The sequence below is a fragment of the Macrobrachium rosenbergii genome, chromosome 45 (assembly GCF_040412425.1).
Source record: "Macrobrachium rosenbergii isolate ZJJX-2024 chromosome 45, ASM4041242v1, whole genome shotgun sequence".
Classification (NCBI taxonomy): Eukaryota; Metazoa; Arthropoda; class Malacostraca; order Decapoda; family Palaemonidae; genus Macrobrachium; species Macrobrachium rosenbergii.
In genome coordinates this window covers 10942277-10961695 of record NC_089785.1, presented here as the reverse complement: position 1 = coordinate 10961695, position 19419 = coordinate 10942277, and the positions used below count along the sequence as shown (strand labels likewise).

The 19419-nt window shown below is 36.5% G+C and overlaps 1 long non-coding RNA gene across 1 annotated transcript; it reads left to right on the top strand.

Moving 5' to 3' along the window:
* The first annotated feature begins 14229 nt into the window (after positions 1–14229).
* Positions 14230–18969, top strand: LOC136829670 (uncharacterized). Its single transcript, XR_010850436.1, has 2 exons — positions 14230–14486; positions 18859–18969. It is a non-coding gene; the product is annotated as an uncharacterized lncRNA (long non-coding RNA).
* The last annotated feature ends 450 nt before the right edge of the window (positions 18970–19419 follow it).

The following is a 19419-nucleotide window of genomic DNA, read 5'->3' as shown; positions in this document are numbered from 1 at the left end:
CATGGCGGTTCTTGGCGCAAATGGGAAGAGATGTTTGATTGTAATTGGGGTATTAGAGGCATAACTATAAAAGAGTTTCTCTGTCTCTATCTCTCTCTCTCTCTTTTACACACACACACACATACAAGAATTTTGAAACACTTTAGACAATGGAAACATAAAGCAACCAAATTCTCTCTCTCTCTCTCTCTCTCTCTCTCTCTCTCCGCATATAGTGCGCACACACACACACACACACACACACACACACACAAGGTTTTTAGAAAGCTTTAGAAAGAGAAACACTTAAATTACACAAATTAAGACCAAGAAAATAATATACACTCTCTCTCCCCCCTCCTAAACCATAATGCGGAAATCCCAAAGGAGACAAAATTTTTAATCTTCTCATGACAGAAACACGCAGAGGAAAGCACGAATGTCACAGATTATGAACTCAGCGAATAAGCGCTGTCAACTTCTTTACCTGAAAACTGTTAAAAGCGTTGAAGGAGAGCAAGAAAAAAATAATAAAAAAAGCCTTCTTATAAAAAAAAAAACCTACAAGCCATCTACCTTTTTTTATTGGAATTTTTGTATTTCTGTCGTTAAGAATGTTCTAAAGAGGGACTCCTTACCAGCACGATTTCAATTGGAAAGTTTGGGATAAGTACTACATTTGTCACCATTTTTCGCTGTGCATTAATTTCCAGCTAAGTACTATTTCTAAAACTTTATTTACATAGACATTTGTTTATTTTCATCTGTATAGCTGATTATCTAGATACTAGTGTATTGATAAATGTCTCAATCTCTAGTCAATTTCGATTTACATTGACCAAGAAATGTCATTACATATACCACAGAGCCAGTAGATTCATTGATGCATGGCACTGCCATAAAAATTTTACGTTATATCTTTCTGATTTTATATTCCAACTTTTATACTTCCCAAAATCACGCAAATACAAGAAAACTAACTGTCAGAGTAGAGTGGAAAACAGAATTTCAACAAGAAACCAGGAAAAATCATATTATATTCCATTTTAGTACCCAAAGCTAATTTGCAAGATGAAAATGCAGTTACTGAAAATGTCTCCTTTAATGCATAGCATCGTCTCCTTTTCGTCCCCGAAAGCACAGAAGCCCCATGATGACGTCACTGAGTGTGTTTGCGGTTACTTTCGGGCGGGATGTCTCCTGCTGCTTAAAATTCCGCCAGCAAATAGCAATGGGATCCATTTTGAGTTCCCAAATGGCCTTTTGCATAATATAATCAAGTGGTTGGTAATAAAGATGATGGGATGCAGCAAAAGCCGAGTTTAAACCCAAAGCACGACGCTTGCTTCTTCACGAGACTGAATCCGGTTAAGAGGTTTTCCACTGTCTGTGTAAATATATACATACATACATACATACATACATACATACATACATACATACATACATACACACACACACACACACATATATATATATATATATATATATATACATATAAGCAGTATACGTGTATGTGTGAGAGAGAGAGAGAGAGAGAGAGAGAGAGAGAGAGAGAGAGAGAGAGAGAGAGAGAGAGAGAGAGAGAGAGAGCACGAGTCATAAAAAAGGAAAAAGAATGTACTGAACCCCGTGTAGAATTTTTTTTTATCCGTAGGTGAATTTTTGAAATTATCAAGCGAAGAAAAGACGTATAACTCTAGCATTCTCATTTATGTTGTGAAATTTTGAAAAGAGAGAGAGAGAGAGAGAGAGAGAGAGAGAGAGAGAGAGAGAGAGAGAGAGAGAGAGAGAGAGAGAGACTGTTAAAATAATCAACTGTTGCCTCTTAATTTTGTTACCAGGTCAATTCCGTTGTGTCTGCACATATATTTGGCGCAAAGTTTTATTCCTTTTGTTTTTCAACTTTCTCTGTGCTTCATAGCGTTTAAATGGAAGTATTCAACCGACCGGGATGAAACTCTGGCTTTAGAGGTTTCCCATAAGGACTCTAATCGTGCCAAACTTCATCGAAGTCCGTTAAACCGTTCCGGAGATACAGATATTAAATTTGGGCATTCAGGGGATGTGGTAGTGGGTGGGTGGGTGGGAGTTTGAGGGTCCTAACATAATTATCTGTGGAGCTTTAACAGTAAAAGATCTAGCCGAGAAACTTAGTTTTTCTGAAAGCTCGTATTCTGGAGGGATGCCTTTCGGGGTTTGTTTTTTGAATAATGAAATTTTAAAGTTACATTAGGCCTATGCCATTCAAGTTAGCCCCCAAAATTCAAATTTCCTGATGCTCAGGTACGGACTGCTCACATCAGAAACATATCGACGGTGCCACAACCTGAAGTAGAAGAACCTGAATCCAGACGACGAAGGATTCCCAGGATTTCTGATTGAATATTATTTCAATGAAAGACTTCCCGCATTCCACACACTCACTACCCTTTTTCCAATATGAATATTGGCCAGTTACTGAGCAACATCGCTGAGCCCGAAAACTGAATTATTAGGAAAATAGAAAAGATACTGTACAAGATAAATTCGCATAATACAGCCATCCTTTCCAATAAGACCTGCTTAAGAGAGGGTCTATTTCCTTCAAATAATAATAATAATAATAATAATAATAATAATAATAATAATAATAATAATAATAATAATAATAATAATAACTGTCTCTCTACCAAAGTGAAATTAGAAGTTCTCTTTCCAAAACTTTCTACAAATAAAGATAACTCCTGATTATGGAAAGTAGCCCGACCCACAGAATAACAAACAGTACTCCAGGTTGCACAGGCTTATTAAAATCACCGAGTGCTGGAACAAGTGGTCAAGACGCTTGCCTCACAAGTGAGAGCATCCGCATTTTTCTCTCGCGTTAGGTGAAGCGATTAAGGCTTGTTTTGATAAAAATCCATTTCACGTCTACTGCCATCCACTTTGAATTTAGCTCCTGGTAATAAGTCGACTGAAGTGAGCCACAACTTGAGTGGAGAGGGGCATGTAACTGGAAACCTCATCCAGAAATGGGTACGAACGTCTGGTGGTATCATGAAAAGGGTGAAGGGCTACCAACCTCATTCCTAAAGGCTTGCGGAGAAACTAGAAGGCTGCATCTTTCTCGTACGAACCCCCTCAACAGGGAAAAAGTATTTGGCAACTACATCTGTTTATGTAAATACATTTTTATTCATATATATCTCTGACCAAATTCAGATTCATCATAAGTGCTTTTACAAAGAAATTGTTTGGCATTTTTTATAAAGAAACTGGGCCTATTCAGACTCTGACCGACAAAGTTCACAGATTCAATATTCCAAATAATGGCACTGTTTCGCCAATGTTTTCATTTTGCTTTCTGTATTTCCGAGCATATTTAGTAACACTTACTTGTTGCGCAGCCCTGCTGTTGTTAAAAATTGTGACCGTTTTTCGAGATTTACTCTTTAATTCCTTAATCGATAACTTCATAACATGAATAAGCCATTAGATATCGCAAATATGTAAATAAAAAAAAAATCTAAACCTGCATGAAAAATACATGTCTTTAGAAAACAAAGAAAACTGCGTATTTATGACAATGATAGCGTCTACTAAAACATCTCGCGCTGTTTTATTATTCGTATAATTACGCAGCATCGTCTCAGTTATCTCCCCGAAAACATAGACGCTCGCGTGACTAAAAAGGATTATGTTCCTGGAGCTCGCTACAATGACGTCACTGTCAGTGTGCTTGCGGTTCTTTCTTTTGGCACGGGATGTTTACAGCTGCATAAAACTCTGACAGCAAATAGGAACCGGTTGAATTCCGGGGCCCCCAAATGACTCTTGCATAATACAATAAAGAATGCGGGCTTCACAGATTGTCATTTTTAAACTACACAAACAGCAGCGCCAACAGCTTCACACTGAGGAGAGAGAGAGAGAGAGAGAGAGAGAGAGAGAGAGAGAGAGAGAGAGAGAGAGAGAGAGAGATACTGTATACACACACACACACGCATATATATATATATATATATATATATATATATATATATATTATATAATATATATGTATAATATTATATATTTATGTATATATATTATATATATATATTATATATATAATATATATATAATATATAAATATATATTATTTATATTATATATATTATATATATAGATAAATAACATTATGCATATAATTATATAAAAAAATATATAAGTATATACATATACATATATATTATATATACGTATATATGTATGTATACATATACATATATTATATATAATATATATATAGAATATATATATATATATATATATATATATATATATATATATATATATATATATATATATATATATATATATATATATATATATATATATATATATATATATATATATATATATATGACTATTTATCACATCACCGTGATTCATATACAATCAGAAAGCTACAACCGTCCTTTAATTCAATTCACTCTACCTCGGAAATAATATATTTTCATATATGTTACCGAAGGAATTTTTAGTTGATAATAAGTCCACCGTCCCGTGGGGTCGAACCAGCGACGGACGAGGAATCAGGACTACAGTGACACACTAACGCTTATCAACTAAAAATTCCCCTTCGGTAAATATATATATGAAAATATATTATTTCTGGGAGGTAGAGTGAATTGATATTAAAGGGACGGTTGTAGCTTTCTGAATATATATATATATATATATATATATATATATATATATATATATATATATATATATATATATATATATATATACACATACACACACATACATACATACATATGTATATATATATACACATATACACACATACATACATACATACACACATACAGTATATATATATATATATATATATATATATATATATATATATATATATATATATATATATATCAGTTGTTTACAGCTCCTCCTCTGCCCTATTAGAGACGATCAGACGAGTGGTATTTGATTTATGGTTATATTACCAAATCATTATCATAATTTACTCCAACCATCGAGCATGTCAATAAAACTGGACCAGGAGCCAAATTCTGAGTAAATGAAGAGATGGCAATGGAGCAGGAATCAAATGAGGGAGAGAGAAGCGTTTTGAAATGAAGCAAACAGAAAAGAAGAAAGAGAAAAATGGGAAGTGTCATTCCACGTAAGCTTGAAGATTATTTATCACATTTTGTGCTTCCTATATGCCATTTCTAAATTTGGGTAGAACTTGTGAGTTCCTAAGTGCATAAATTAAGTTCCTCTGAAAAGACCAAAGCTTTAAGGACCAAACGAAGTCCTTGACCAGGAAAGGACGACCAACACCTCAAGCAAATTTCTCAGCAGATCAAATCTTTCGTCTTTTATTTACTGCCATTTCAAAACTTTTTCCTTTCCATTCTCCATTCTTCTGGACTTTCGAGGAGTCCAAAAGTCAAAAACAAGCGATTTAACAATCGTCAAATTTCAAGCTGACTGACAGTTTTATTCTGGGATTTATTAGAATATATTCAGAATAAAGGGCAGCAAAGGATTGTTATGTGGAGTGGAATGACGTACATTTTCAAATATTGTACGATTTATTCTTTATTGAGATCACTATCAGATATAACAGGAGTGTGTCATTTATATCTCCTCGTTAAGCGTTACGTTTACAAGTGATTAAACTCTCTCTCTCTCTCTCTCTCTCTCTCTCTCTCTCTCTCTCTCTCTCTCTCTCTCTCTCTCTCTCTCTCTCTCTCTCTCTCGCGACCTTCGCCAAATGGAGCTATAACTCGTGAAGCCTTTTTGTCGACGTGGAAACATCTTTTGAACCAAAAATTTTTGCCGTTAACTTAAAAAATTCGGAGCAATTATGTGATCCCCCCCTCTTTTTTTAGCCACTTTTCTTCTGACTGAATGTCCGACTGATAAAGTGAAAATCTATCAGTTGATGATAATAAAAGTTTGCACTAAATGTGATATAATATAAAATTATGCCTTTGCTATCACTGATCACAATACAAAACGTCATTTGAATTCTGTAATCACTAATCGATAAAAAGAGCCCACAGTTTATTATAACATAACAGAAAACAAAACAGCATAGGGAAACACTCAATAATAATAATAATAATAATAATAATAATAATAATAATAATAATAATAATAATAATAATAATAATAATAATAATAATAATATCATATCTCGTAATGATGTGATACTGATTACTTGCGCATCAGAAAGTTATAAACATATTTAGTAAGCGCCGCTGTTATCAAAAATAAATTTGCAATCAAACGTGACCTTTGTACAACGGGGAAACTGACCTCAATTCCTGAAAGGGCTTTGCAGTTCCAATGCCAACTCCTACTGTCTTTTCGTTTAGTGTTCTAATTGCAACTGAATACTTGAACGAAGCACAAATCCTTCATGTCCACAACCAAAAATATTTGATGCGAAACATGTTTTGGGCACAAAAAAATACTGGAGAGTTTTTATCAAGTTTAAAATAATAAATGATATATAAGACTCTTGTATAGTATTAGATATGAAAACAGAAAATGAACTTGAAAACGTTTTCCATATCTGAAATGCAATATAAAATGTTTAAATGCTGAATAGTGTGGTGAGAGCTATGATATATATTTACGTGGAACAAAGACAACAATAGATTAGATATTTCATTATTTTATATGAAAAATATTTCAAGAAGCTTAAGATTTATTATAAATGAAGTACTACACATTAAGATATAATTTCAAAAGCACTTGCTTATGGAGCCTACAAAAGAATTTTTTTTTTGTTTTTGTTTATAAAAAACTGTTATAAAAATCTACATTTTACAAAATGCGAATGAAATTCTTAGAAAATTCCTGACTAAAGGCGGCAAACAAATGTTTAAATGGCGCTGTTAAGTAGTAACCAGGTCAAGTGCTTTGTTGTGCAAAACGGATAAGCAATAGTTAAGTAAATAAGTCATAAAAGAACGGGGACCCGAATTGTGATTATTGGTAGCAATAAAAGGTACAAGAATTTTCTAAAAAAGCCAAACCAACTCAAAAGTCGTAAATTCAATTTGTTTGTAAAACTGGAATTTTGGAGAATGAACAGAAATAAAAAGACAAATAAGGATTGTTAGCCAGTTGTAGCCTCCAAGACCGAGTGAGGAGCGAGCAGTGAGACGATCCAGTAGTCCCAGGGTGCCACAGTCAATCACTGTGGTCGTTTCTTTTGAGGCAATTCACTGGTATAATGCAAGATCTACTGGGATCATTGCTAATGGGATCTTTCATGATTCTGTTTGTCAATCTTCTTCCTTTTAGTTTGAGTTTTCAAGTTACGGACACGAGTGGTATTCGAATGTCTCAAAGAGACCCCATGTCAAAAAAAGATATTTGAAACATACTTAATGGCCAATGGCTCAAATATAACTGATTGTCACCAAAGCACGTAGGATCTGCCAAGCGAAGTCAAGACGATGACGCGAAGTTTCCTATTTTAATTCACTTATTTGTTCTCACACAATTCATAGAGTATTACCTGGGCTATAAGGTACTTAGGGCACCACAGCTTAGATGTCTTTTAGATATTTGAGGCCAACAAGATCAGGTTTTTTTTTTTTTTTTTTTTTTTTTTTTAATATTTAGTTTTACCAGACCACTGAGCTGATTAACAGCTCTCCCAGGGCTGGCCCGAAGGATTAGACCCATTTTACGTGGCTAAGAACCAATTGGTTACTTAGCAACGGGACCTACAGCTTATTGTGGAATCCGAACCACATTATAGCGAGAAATGAATTTCTATCACCAGAAATAAATTCCTCTAACTCTTCATCAGCCGGCCGGGGGAATTGAACTCCGGCCCATCGAGTGACAGTCCGAAGCTCAACCGACTCAGCCAAAGAAGGGCTAGATCAGGTTCTGCTCACAGCAGAGGTCATGAATGCAGTACATGAAAGGACAAAACATGGTGTCTCGAAGACAGAGAAATCTCTACCATTTGATTGAGTGTCAATCAGTATCTTGCAAATATCCTTCAGGGGATTCAGAGGAAACGAGAAGGTACAGTAGATTGGTACTCAGGGATCTGGTAAAAATGCAGTTTTCCGTTAGGGTGTTGTCAGAGCCTCCTGAACTATCTTGTATAAGGTTAATTCTAGCAGTTCAACAAAATATCATCCACCATTCTAAGATTAGAGTTAATATCCATGATATACAAGATCAGAGGTAATATCTAAGATCTGAGGATTCACACTGATAAAAGGACCATGAAATAATGATCTCAGAATACTTGAAGTCTCAAATGAATAAGCATTGAGGTGAACAGCACTTATCGATGCAGATGGAGATAAAAGCAGTGTATAAAATATCTAATAACACATCCGGAAGAATAACATCATTCTCTTGCTCGTCTATACTGAAAAGCGAATGAACAAATTTGAAGCGGAGAATAGCCGTATGGTGATTACAGGTGCATACCCATTGTTCTGCTGACAGAAACACTGCAGGAAGTGAACGAACTTTTGAGAAACAATGCAAATTCAGATATATATTCTCTGAAGAGCATTCATGTATACCCAAACGCCGGAGACTGACTTATGAAAACTATTATAACTGTCTCTCAGTTATAAAACTCATAGAATTAACAGTAACTGGTGTCAAACTTCCTCCCCAGCAAGACTTTCCTCATATTTCTTACATCACCGATTATTATTAATGATTGAAATATTGTGAGAGAGGTTTTTGTTAATTAAGATTTTTTGGGTTTGGATCTACGATGGATTAAAAACTGAGTTTCTTCTTCTTTTGTGAGTTTTTCGAAAACTTTTTGCGACTGTAATAAACATTTTATCAAATTTCATTACATTAAAATAATTCTCAAAATTATGAAACTCTATTCACACTCTATATGCATAGATACTCTATACATATTCATTTAATATTATTCCATAAATTTCAAAATCATCACGTAATTTAAAATATACAATTAAAATTCGCTCTACACAACGGCGCTGTGTTGTGTAATTATTGGGACAAGAACAACGAAAATATTTTGTAAATAAAAAACAGATCATAACCTCGAAAGTAGTTACTCCATGATGTAATAATCTTGGGCAATTCATTAAAACAAAAGTACCTCTACTTTTTCACTTTACTTTATTCTATTAGTGTTTTTTCCATTCAACATTCATATATATGGCAGGTTACGTGTAATCTTGGTTTGCAGGGCCGTAAAAAATTACGTAGAATTGAATAATACATGATCAGCCAAGACCCTCACGTAACAATATATATATATATATATATATATAATATACAGAAGTATGTGTATGTTTGTGTTAGAGAGAGAGAGAGAGAGAGAGAGAGAGAGAAACGAGGAGGTTGAAAAAAGGAAAGAATGTGCCGAACCCCGTGTAGAAGAATTTTTTTATACGTAGGTGAATTGTGAAATTATCAAGCAGAAGAAAAGACAGGATAACTCTAGCATTCCTTTGATGAGAGAGAGAGAGAGAGAGAGAGTTAGAGAGAGAGAGAGAGAGAGAGAGAGAGAGAGAGAGACTGTTAAAATAATCAACTATTGCCTCTTAATTTTGTTTCCAGCTCAATTCCGTTGTGTCTGTGCATGCATTTGACGCAAAGTTCTATTACTTTTGTTTTTCTATTTTCTCTGTTCTTCATAGCGTTTAAATGGAAGTTTTCAACCGACCGGGATGAAACTCTGGCTTTAGAGGTTTCCCATAAGGTCTCTAATCGTGCCAAACTTCATGGAAGTCCGTTAAACCGTTCCGGAGATACAGACTTCAAATTTGGGCGTTCAGGGGATGTGGTGGGGGGTGGGTGGGTGGGAGTTTGAGGGTCCTAACACATCTGTGAAGCAATAACAGTAAAAGATACAGCCGAGAAACTTAGTTTTTCTGAAAGCTCGTATCCTGGAGGGATGCCTTTCGGGGTTTGTTTTTTGAAATAACGAAATTTTAAAGAACATTAGGCCTATGCCATTCAAGTTAGCCCCCAAAATTCAAATTTCCTGATGCTCAGGTACGGACTGCTCACAACATCAGAAGAGAGGCCGTTTTCTTCATGTGTGTGAATAGCAAGTGGTGTGAGGAGAAGCTGGCTGACTTTCTCTTAATTATTCTTCCATCTCTCTATCTATATTTATAATACTCAAACTCTGAAACATTTAATGTTTCTTTGTTTGGACACTGAAGCACACGAGAAAGTGTTAATTTAGCCGTGTCCTCCCCCTCCCCTTCCCGTCCCCCTCCCATCCCCTCATCTTTTCCCTCCCCTCCCCTTCCCTTCCCTTTTCCATCCCCTCCCATTCCCCCTTCCCCCTCCCCTCCCATTCCCCTTCCCCTCCCCTTGCCCTAGCCTCCCATTCCCTTCCCCTCACCCTCCTACCCCACCCTCACTCTTCCCTCTGCCTCTCCTGTAAACGGGGCTGGTGCTGCGTGGAGACTTTTGCTGATTATTATTATAGAAGATAAACAGATAGATAGGTGGTTCACTTAAGGTAGATTCTTGGGCCTACGAGATGTTTGTTTGACGGCCTCGGATTGGCTGGTACCGGGAGGTAGGCGGCTCGCTCACTGTCTCATTTTACGTTTGTAGCTCAGGAAACTAGCGGTATGTTTATATTTCTTCATTTATCTCAGGTTTTGCACAAGACAGGAAAGTTTTGGTCATACCATAGGATTCGGTATTAATTGTACAATTAAATCTTGATTTCCTGAAATGAATAAGATAAAACACAAAGGAATTACAACGAGGAAAAGTGAAGAGAGAAGCATTTAATTCTTTGCACCTGTTTTTACTTATAATCGGATTTTGCATCGTTCACGCGATCAGAATAAAACAAAACGTGTTTTCATACAATAAATTCACCCTGAATACTCTGGTGCTTTCAGTTTCATTTCAAGGATCTGATAAACTTCAAAAGATATCGACTGAAATTAATTCTTATAACCTGAGAATGTTATCTAACTGTAAACTTTGTACAGAAAATATCGACAAATGGAAACTGTAACAGTTTGCTCGGAAAATTTCGTTAATATTCCTTGCGATTTTGGACAACTGTGGACATATTCTCTCTCAGTTCTTTATATGGGGATTTTCTTCGTGCAAAAATGGAAATTTCATTTTATGAGAATTTCCCTTGGCTTCTTTGTGGCTTGATAATGGTCGGTGTTTATTTGAGTATTTTAATAATTTTCATCACTTTCCATTCCTTTCAGTGGGAGAATTTCGATCCTTAGTTGCGGAACTGCGTGCGAGCAGCATTGTAGCGAACAAGCGAATCAAAATTCCGCATCTGAGGATCGAAATTCTCCCATTCATCCCCAACACTACAATGCCGCTCGCACGCAAGACGAGCCCCAGACATCAACATGGGAGAGAAGGCTTCGCCCGAGATGACCTGCCCCGGGCAGCCAATCATAATTCAGCGCCAATCAAGACGCCCCTATAAATACCGACCCATGCGCTTTGTTTCTCCCGATCTTTCTCAACCACGTCCAGAGGACGACCAACGAGATTGGTCGAAACATGTCGACGGTGCCACAACCTGAAGTAGAAGAACCTGAATCCAGACGACGAAGGATTACCAGGATTTCTGATTGGATACCAATGAAAGACTTCCCGCATTCCACACACTCACTACCCATTTTCCATATGAATGACAATGATTACTGACCAACATCACTGAGCCGAAAAGTGAATTATAAGGAAAATAGAAAAGATACTTTGTACAAGACCTTATTCGCATAATACAGCCATCCTTTCCAATAAGACCTGCTTAAGAGAGGGTCTATTTCCTTCGAATAATAATAATAATAATAATTGTCTCTATACCAAAGGCTATATCTAAGTGAAATTAGAAGTTCTCTCTCCAAAACTTTCTACAAATATATATTTCTGCTGATTATGGAAAGTAGCCCAACCACAGAATAATAAACAAGTACTACAGATTGCACAGGCTTATCAAAATCACCTAAGTGGTGCTGGAACAAGTGGTCGCGACGCTTGCCTCACAAGTGAGAGCGCCCGCATTTTTCTCTCGAGTTAGGTGAAGCGATTAAGGCTGGTTTTGATAAAAATCCATTTCACGTCTACTGCCATACACTTTGAATTTCGCTCCTGGTAATAAGTCAACTGAGGTGAGCCAAGCCCTGAGTGGAGAGGGGCTTGTAACTAGAAACCTCATCCAGAAGTGGGTACGAACGTCTGGTGGTATCATGAAAAAGGGTGAAGGGCTAGCAACCTCATTCCTAAAGGCTTGCAGAAGAAACTAGAAGGTTGTAACTTTCTCGTACCAACCCCCTCAACAGGGAAAAATTATTTGGCAACTATATTCGTTTATCTAAATACATTTTTATTCATATAGATCTCTGGCCAAATTCATATTCATCATAACTATTTTTACAAAGAAATTGTTTGGCATTTTTATAAAGAAACTGGGTCTATTCAGAAGAATAGCAACTCTGACCGACAAAGTCCCTAGATTCACTATTCAAATATTGGCAGTATTTCACAATGTTTTCATTTTGCTTCTATATTTCCAGGCATACTTAGTAGCTTCCTTGTTGCACAGCCCTGCTGTTGTTTAAGTGTGACCATTTTCGAGATTTAGTCTTTAATTTCCCACATCGATAACTTCATAACACAGACAACCATGATATCGCAAAATATGTAAATGAAGAAAACAAAATCTAAACCTGCATGAAAAATGCATCTATCTTTAGAAAGCAAAGAAAATGCGTAATTATGGCAATGATAGCGTCTATTAAAACTTCGCGCTGGTTTATTATTCGTATAATTATGCAGCATCGTCTCAGTTGTCTCCCCGAAAACATAGACGCTCGTGTGACTAAAAAGGATTATGTTCCTGGATCTCGCTACAATGGCGTCATTAGTGAGTATGCTTGCGGGTTCTTTCTTTCGGCACGGGATGTTTACAGCTGCATAAAACTCTGACAGCAAATAGGAACCGGTTGAATTCCGGGGCCCCCAAATGGCTCTTTGCACAATACAATAAAGAATGCGGCCTTCACAGATTGTCAGTTTTAAACTACACAAACAGCAGCGCCAACAGCTTCACAGAGGAGGAATTGGCGAGAGAGAGAGAGAGAGAGAGAGAGAGAGAGATTTCTTTGTGATTTTTCGGTCGGTAGAAGTATTCCTCTCTCTCTCTGCTCTCTCTCTCTCAATATATATATATATATATATATATATATATATATATATATATATATATATATATATATATATAGTGCCGTTTGTACCTAGAGAGATTAGCATCCTCCTTTATGGCACAAGATTCAGAACCAGCTGATATTACCTCGATTAGGCGCCCAGCTTGGAGTAGAACAAGTGCTGCTTGTATGTTGACGCCCCATGAAGTGAGGCTAGATCCACGGTGGAAAACTGTAGCTTTGCTCAGAAGCAGCGCCAGAAATCATTGTCAGCATGACGGGGAATGAGGTTGAGGTGTTGAGTGCTTCGTCTCTTCTGCTTCAATTCTGGGAGACTGAGGGATGACCAAGGTTAAAAACCAATATGAAGTTACAGGGGTCATTGACCTTAGTCAGTTGGGACTTGAACACTATAATGAATTGGTTATCCTTTAGTGCACTTAGCCAATGAATCCTCCATGGATTCTGCCATTAAGTGAATAGGCACAATTTGGAAATGGCTCCCTGTCACGAGCATGTGATGCAAGACAAAAGATCCAGAAAATGTAGGATCTAAAGGGCGCAACAGGTAGAAAACCCCACAGTTGCACTAAGAGATAGCAGTTTAGGTGTTGGACTTCATGGCTGAAGAGAGGAATCGGGAATGAAGTCGTAGGGAAAAGACTGAAAAATGGATACACTAAATGTACACAAAGCTCTCCACATTAATCTGCATTTTTTTTTAATTCTCCCAGTTAATGTGTCATGTACAAAAATAATAATTTTAAGTATCTTCCCGAATAAGGAAAGATTTTTCTTTTAAAGTTAAACTTTTTCCCCTTGGAAACTTTTGAGCTTCTCACAAGAAAGCGCTCATCCAGATTCCTTGACAAGGACGCTGGAAGGGTAAATATTGGATTGTAGAAAACCTTCATCCAGATTCATATAGGGGACGCTAAAGGTAACTTCAAGATATGAAATTTCTCTGTGAGTACAAGTACAAAAGTACAAGTACAAGTACAAGCACAAGTACCAAGGCAAACAGTTGTTGGTATCACTTGCCGGATAGCAGCAAATATAGCGCCCAATGCTCCCTGACCCCCATCTCTGGAGCATTTCTGCTTCAAGATAGTGCACGCGCCGACTGTGGTGAACAAACTTTATGAACTCTCTTTTAAACATATGTAATTAACTGTGGATGATTTGTTTGAGGTACTGCGTCAGAGATATAGAGCGTGAGTCCAGATCCCGCTAACTACCCGCCCTGATGAAGCTGGCAAGGCCTCAAAGTTATAGTGCTCCATCAACTTCTTCAGTTTCATGGATTAACTTTCGTAAAGTGCTTCGTCAGCCTCTGTTTGGGTGAGTAAAACAAAAGTTTCCAAGGTAATTTGTTATACCAGTTGGGTAGTAGTCATTGCTTTTGCTTTGGCCGATCATTGTCAAAAGGCCCCATGAAAAATCTTTCCTTGTTTAGCACTAGCTTTAAACTCAATTGAGTTAAAAGGTCGAAAGTAACTTTTGCAATTTAACTTGAACTGTGTTTAATTGATCACAAGTGAAGTTAACAATTCTTAGAAGTAACGAACTTTTTTCCCTTTGATTATAGGCAACGTTACTTTTCGCTGAATGTAAGTGGGTCCTTGGAAGAGACAGAAACGCATTTGTCGAGCTGACAAAAAGTGCAGTGCCAATTTTAATAAAAATAATTAAATAATTATTGGTCTTAGTCTTTCACTTTCATTCACCCTATTCCCACACCTGTTTTATATTTGTATTATGTATAATTGTATAAGTAGCTTTGATGAATATTGTTTTATTCAGTGAATGGCGCCCAACGTGGGAGCTCTTTTTGACAGCTCGTGAATCGTTCCGTTCTTTGGCGTTAGTATTAATTTAATGGTTTCTATAGTTCGTTAGCGTGTTCCAATTATTAATACAGAATTTTCGCTTACAATGTAGTTTATATCAAAATAACGGTTCCAAGAAAAATGGGATATATTTGCGATTTATGACTCGTGATTTGCAGGTACTTACCGCACAGTTAAAGGATTTGTTTGCTTTGTAATTTAACGTAATCGTGATGGAAAATTCTTTACAGTAGCTTTAAGGCACTGATGACGGGGTAGGTAAAATTTTGTTTTGATATGCATATTTGACTTTGTTAGCTCAACATTTTCTGTAAGTTTTTCGTATAATTGTAACTGCATTCTTTTAAGAAAATGGATGCAGCAATTAGGAAGAGAGGAGGTCATAAAGGATCTATTACCAAGTTGTTAAGAACTTACTTAGAGGTTTTAGCAAGAGAGGATAAACTTGAAATAAGTACCCTGAGGATAATTTAAAAGAGTAATTTAGATAAAATTGACAAATTGAATAGATCGATTTATGACCTAATTACTGATGAAAAATTGACAAAGGAGAGAATGGTTGCGGCTAACGATTATAGTCTTAATGTTTGTAGAAGTAATTCACGAATTGCAAGAAGAACTAGACAAAATGAAATTGTCTTCAGATGTGAGGAAACGCGCTTAGGTGAAAGTAAACATCAGTTTCCTTGCCTGATATTGAACTACCGAAATTTGATGGGGATCCTGCTAATTATCATAAATTCCTGGTTTCGTTTGAGGAGCTTAATATCGAAGTATAGTTTATTTAGTTTTGAAAAGTTTCATATCTCTCAGAGCAATTGACCGGATAGCGAAAGCATGGTGAATCTCTTTCGCTTAAAGACTTGAGTTATGAAGCGGCAGTTCAATTCTTAACGAATTTATTAGTGACACGCTTACTCAACAGTATTCTGTCATTTCATCTCTTAGTAAACTCACTTTAAATAATGATGCTGTAGATGCATTTAGGTGGATAGAGAGTCAAGCGCGAGTTATAGAGATCAAGTTAGCACATTAAAATAGACGCAAGTATATTTGTCCAATATTTTTATTAGACCAAGCTTGTGTGATACATTTAAGAAAGAGGTCACGGCATTGGAGTGAAATCAAAACCTAGTCTCAAATGAGATAATGAATGGCGTTTTTGAGGCTAATGAAGTAGGTTTGTGCAAAGTTCAATCTAAGAGAATTGAATACAGTAAAACCGAAGGTATTATCTTTGGCAACAAATGTAACTGACAAGCCTGATACTTCAAGATATAAGTGTAATCTGTGTTTCTATGATAAGGAACCGAATGCTGGGGACCATGGACTTAGTTTCTGCCCGAAATATACCGATCCGAAGAGTAGAGTCGATGAGCTTGGGAGCCATAAACTGTTGTATATTAAATGTGGATCTTTAGAACATAATATTAAGAATTGTAGGACTAAATTAAATCCTTGCCGTTGGTGCAATAGAATTTCATATGTCCTATTTATGCTATCAAGTCGATCTTAAATCTGTAGTAAGAAAAATCTAAGTTACAGATAGGCTCTCCGAACAAAGGTAAGAAAGTTGCTATAGGTAGCAAGAATACTTCTAACAATATGTTAACTGCTAGTATAATTCACAAATCCATAATGACGTAATCCTTCCTACGAGGACAGTGTTCGTAAACAAGGATGGATGTAGAACTCATGGAAGTCTTTAAAGATTTAGGATCATAAACTACCTTTGTGAAGGGTTCACCTGATAATATTCCTAACTGCAAGGTAATTGATAAAAGTCAAACTGAACGTAAGGAGATAAACTCTGAAAACGCATGATTCCTTTTGGTTGAGTTTCCGTCGATATACCGGGTCAGGTGAACAGTGATTAGAGCACTGTCTAGAGACCATTCGGACGGCCATAGACGTTCCTGGATAAAGTCCGTCGTAAATCCCATTTCAACAGCAAAAGGCTACAGGTTAGATATCAATTTGGATAAGGTTAAAGATAGAGTAGACAATATGTCTATATTGTTGGGCGGTGACCAAATCATATTTTTCCACTCGTTCAGCATAATTTCTCTGAAATGGGGAAACCGCCTTCGACTTATTTTAATAGACCCTCTGGAATTATGTTGGCGGGTAGTGTCTCTCAGTATTTGAGTAATATTAATAGTTTGCCGAAATTTAAGCACGATAGCGACCCATATGACTAGAATGCGAGTTCAATTAGTTCTTTGCTTAAAGAAAAAAGGATTTTGCGACTACTCAAGATTCAACAGGCTACAGAAGATTGTTTGGACGATATGTTAAATTCTCTGCTTAATATTCATGATGATACTAGAAATACTAGTGTTACACAGAAGAAGAAACTGATTTAGTTAATAATGTTTTGTCAAGCATAAGAAGTTGATAAAGAGTCTGGACAGTTAATTATGCCTTGTGGAGAGGAAAAGAAATTATTGCACTCTCATTATCTCTAATTGTGGTATTTTGGTTGGCGTTTGGTATGTATAAGAGTAATTTCTCCAAACCCTTTGATTACCCATTAGGAGTTGTATTAAAGGTAGAGTTAATGACTAAATGAGGTTACTGCTGCTTACGTGCGTAAAGCTAATGGGAGAAGTTATGAACGTCATGTCGACAACCTCATTTAACGGAAACCTTGATGGTCGGAAGTGAAAGCCAGTCCAAAGAATCAGTTCCCACTGAACCACAGGTTCATAAGACCAGTGGAAACAGGGAAGCGGCTCGGTTATGCCAAGAGCGTAATAAAGCGCTTCTTGAAGCTGAAGAGAATGTGGTGAGTATGGCTAGAGCTGTTGTTGCTTCTCCTGTAGATTTAAATGGGCAGGACAGTACACCCTGTCATGCTTGTTTAAAACTGCTATCTGAATGGCAGTTGTAAGTTTTGTTTTTATGATTGTAATATATTGAGTATTCACGGGATGTAGGCTTGACGCTGTCCTAGTGGATACAAACATTATTTGTATATATTTGTTTGTTTCACAAATATGTTAATTTGTTCACCTCGGGCGGCCAGTGTACAAAAATAATAATTTTAAGTATCTTCCCGAATAAGGAAAGATTTTCTTTTAAGTTAAACTTTTTCTCCTTGAAACTTTTGAGCTTCTCACAAGAAAGCGCTCATCAGATTCTTGACAAGGACGCTGGAAGGGTAAATATTGGATTGTAGAAAACCTTCATCCAGGTCCTTGCCAGGACGCTAAAGGTATTTTCAAGATATGAAATTGCCTACTCACCAACGGTACAAGTACAAGTACAAGAAGTACAAACACAAATTACCAAGGCAAACAGTTGTTGGTATCACTTACCGGATAGCAGCAAATATAGCTGCTTTATTGCTCCCTGCCCCATCTCTCAGACATTTCTGCTTCAAGATAGTTACACGCGCCGACTGTGGTGAACAAACTTTATGAACTCTCTTTTAAACATGTATGATTAACTGTGGATGATTTGTTGTTTGAAGGTACTGCGTCAGAGATGAGCGTGAGTCCAGATCCCTTCAACTACCACGCCCTGATGAAGCTGGCAGGGCCTCAAAGAGTTATAGTGCTCCATCAACTAACTTCAGTTTCATGGATTAACTTTCGTAAAGTGCTTCACGTCAGCCTCTGTTTGGGTGAGTAAACAAAAGTTTCAGGTACTGTTATACCAGTTGGGTAGTAGTCATTGCTTTTGCTTTGGCCGATCATTGTCAAAAGGCCCATGAAAAATCTTTTCCTTGTTAGCACTAGCTTTAAACTCAATTGAGTTAAAAGGTCGAAGTGCTTTTAATTTGCTTGAACTGTGTTTAATTGATCACAAGTAAGAGTTAACAATTTCTTAGAAGTAACTGAACTTTCCTTTGATTATAGGTAACGTTACTTTTTCGCTGAATGTGAAGTGGGTCCTTGGAAGAGACAGAAACGCATTTGTCGAGCTGACAAAAAGTGCAGTGCCAATTTTAATAAAAATAATTAAATAATTATTGGTCTTAGTCTTTCTTTCCCATTCACCCCTATTCCACACCTGTTTATATTTGTATTGTATAATTGTATAGTAACTTTGATGGAATATTGTTTTATTCAGTGAATGGCGCCCAACGTGGGGCTCTTTTTGACAGCTCGTGAATCGTTCCGTTCTTTGGCGTTAGTATTAATTTAATGGTTTCTATAGTTCGTTCGCGTGTTCCATTTATTAGCCACAGAATTTTCCTTACAATGTAGTTTATATCAAAATAACGGTTCCAAGAAAAATGGGATATATTTGCGGTTATGACTCGTGATTTGCAGGTACTTACCACACAGTTAAAGAGATTTTGTTTTGCTTTGTAATTTAACGTAATCGTGATGGAAAATTCTTTGTAGCTAAAGCATACTGATGACGGGGGTAGGTAAAATTTTTGTTTTGATATGCTATATTTGGCTTTGTTAGCT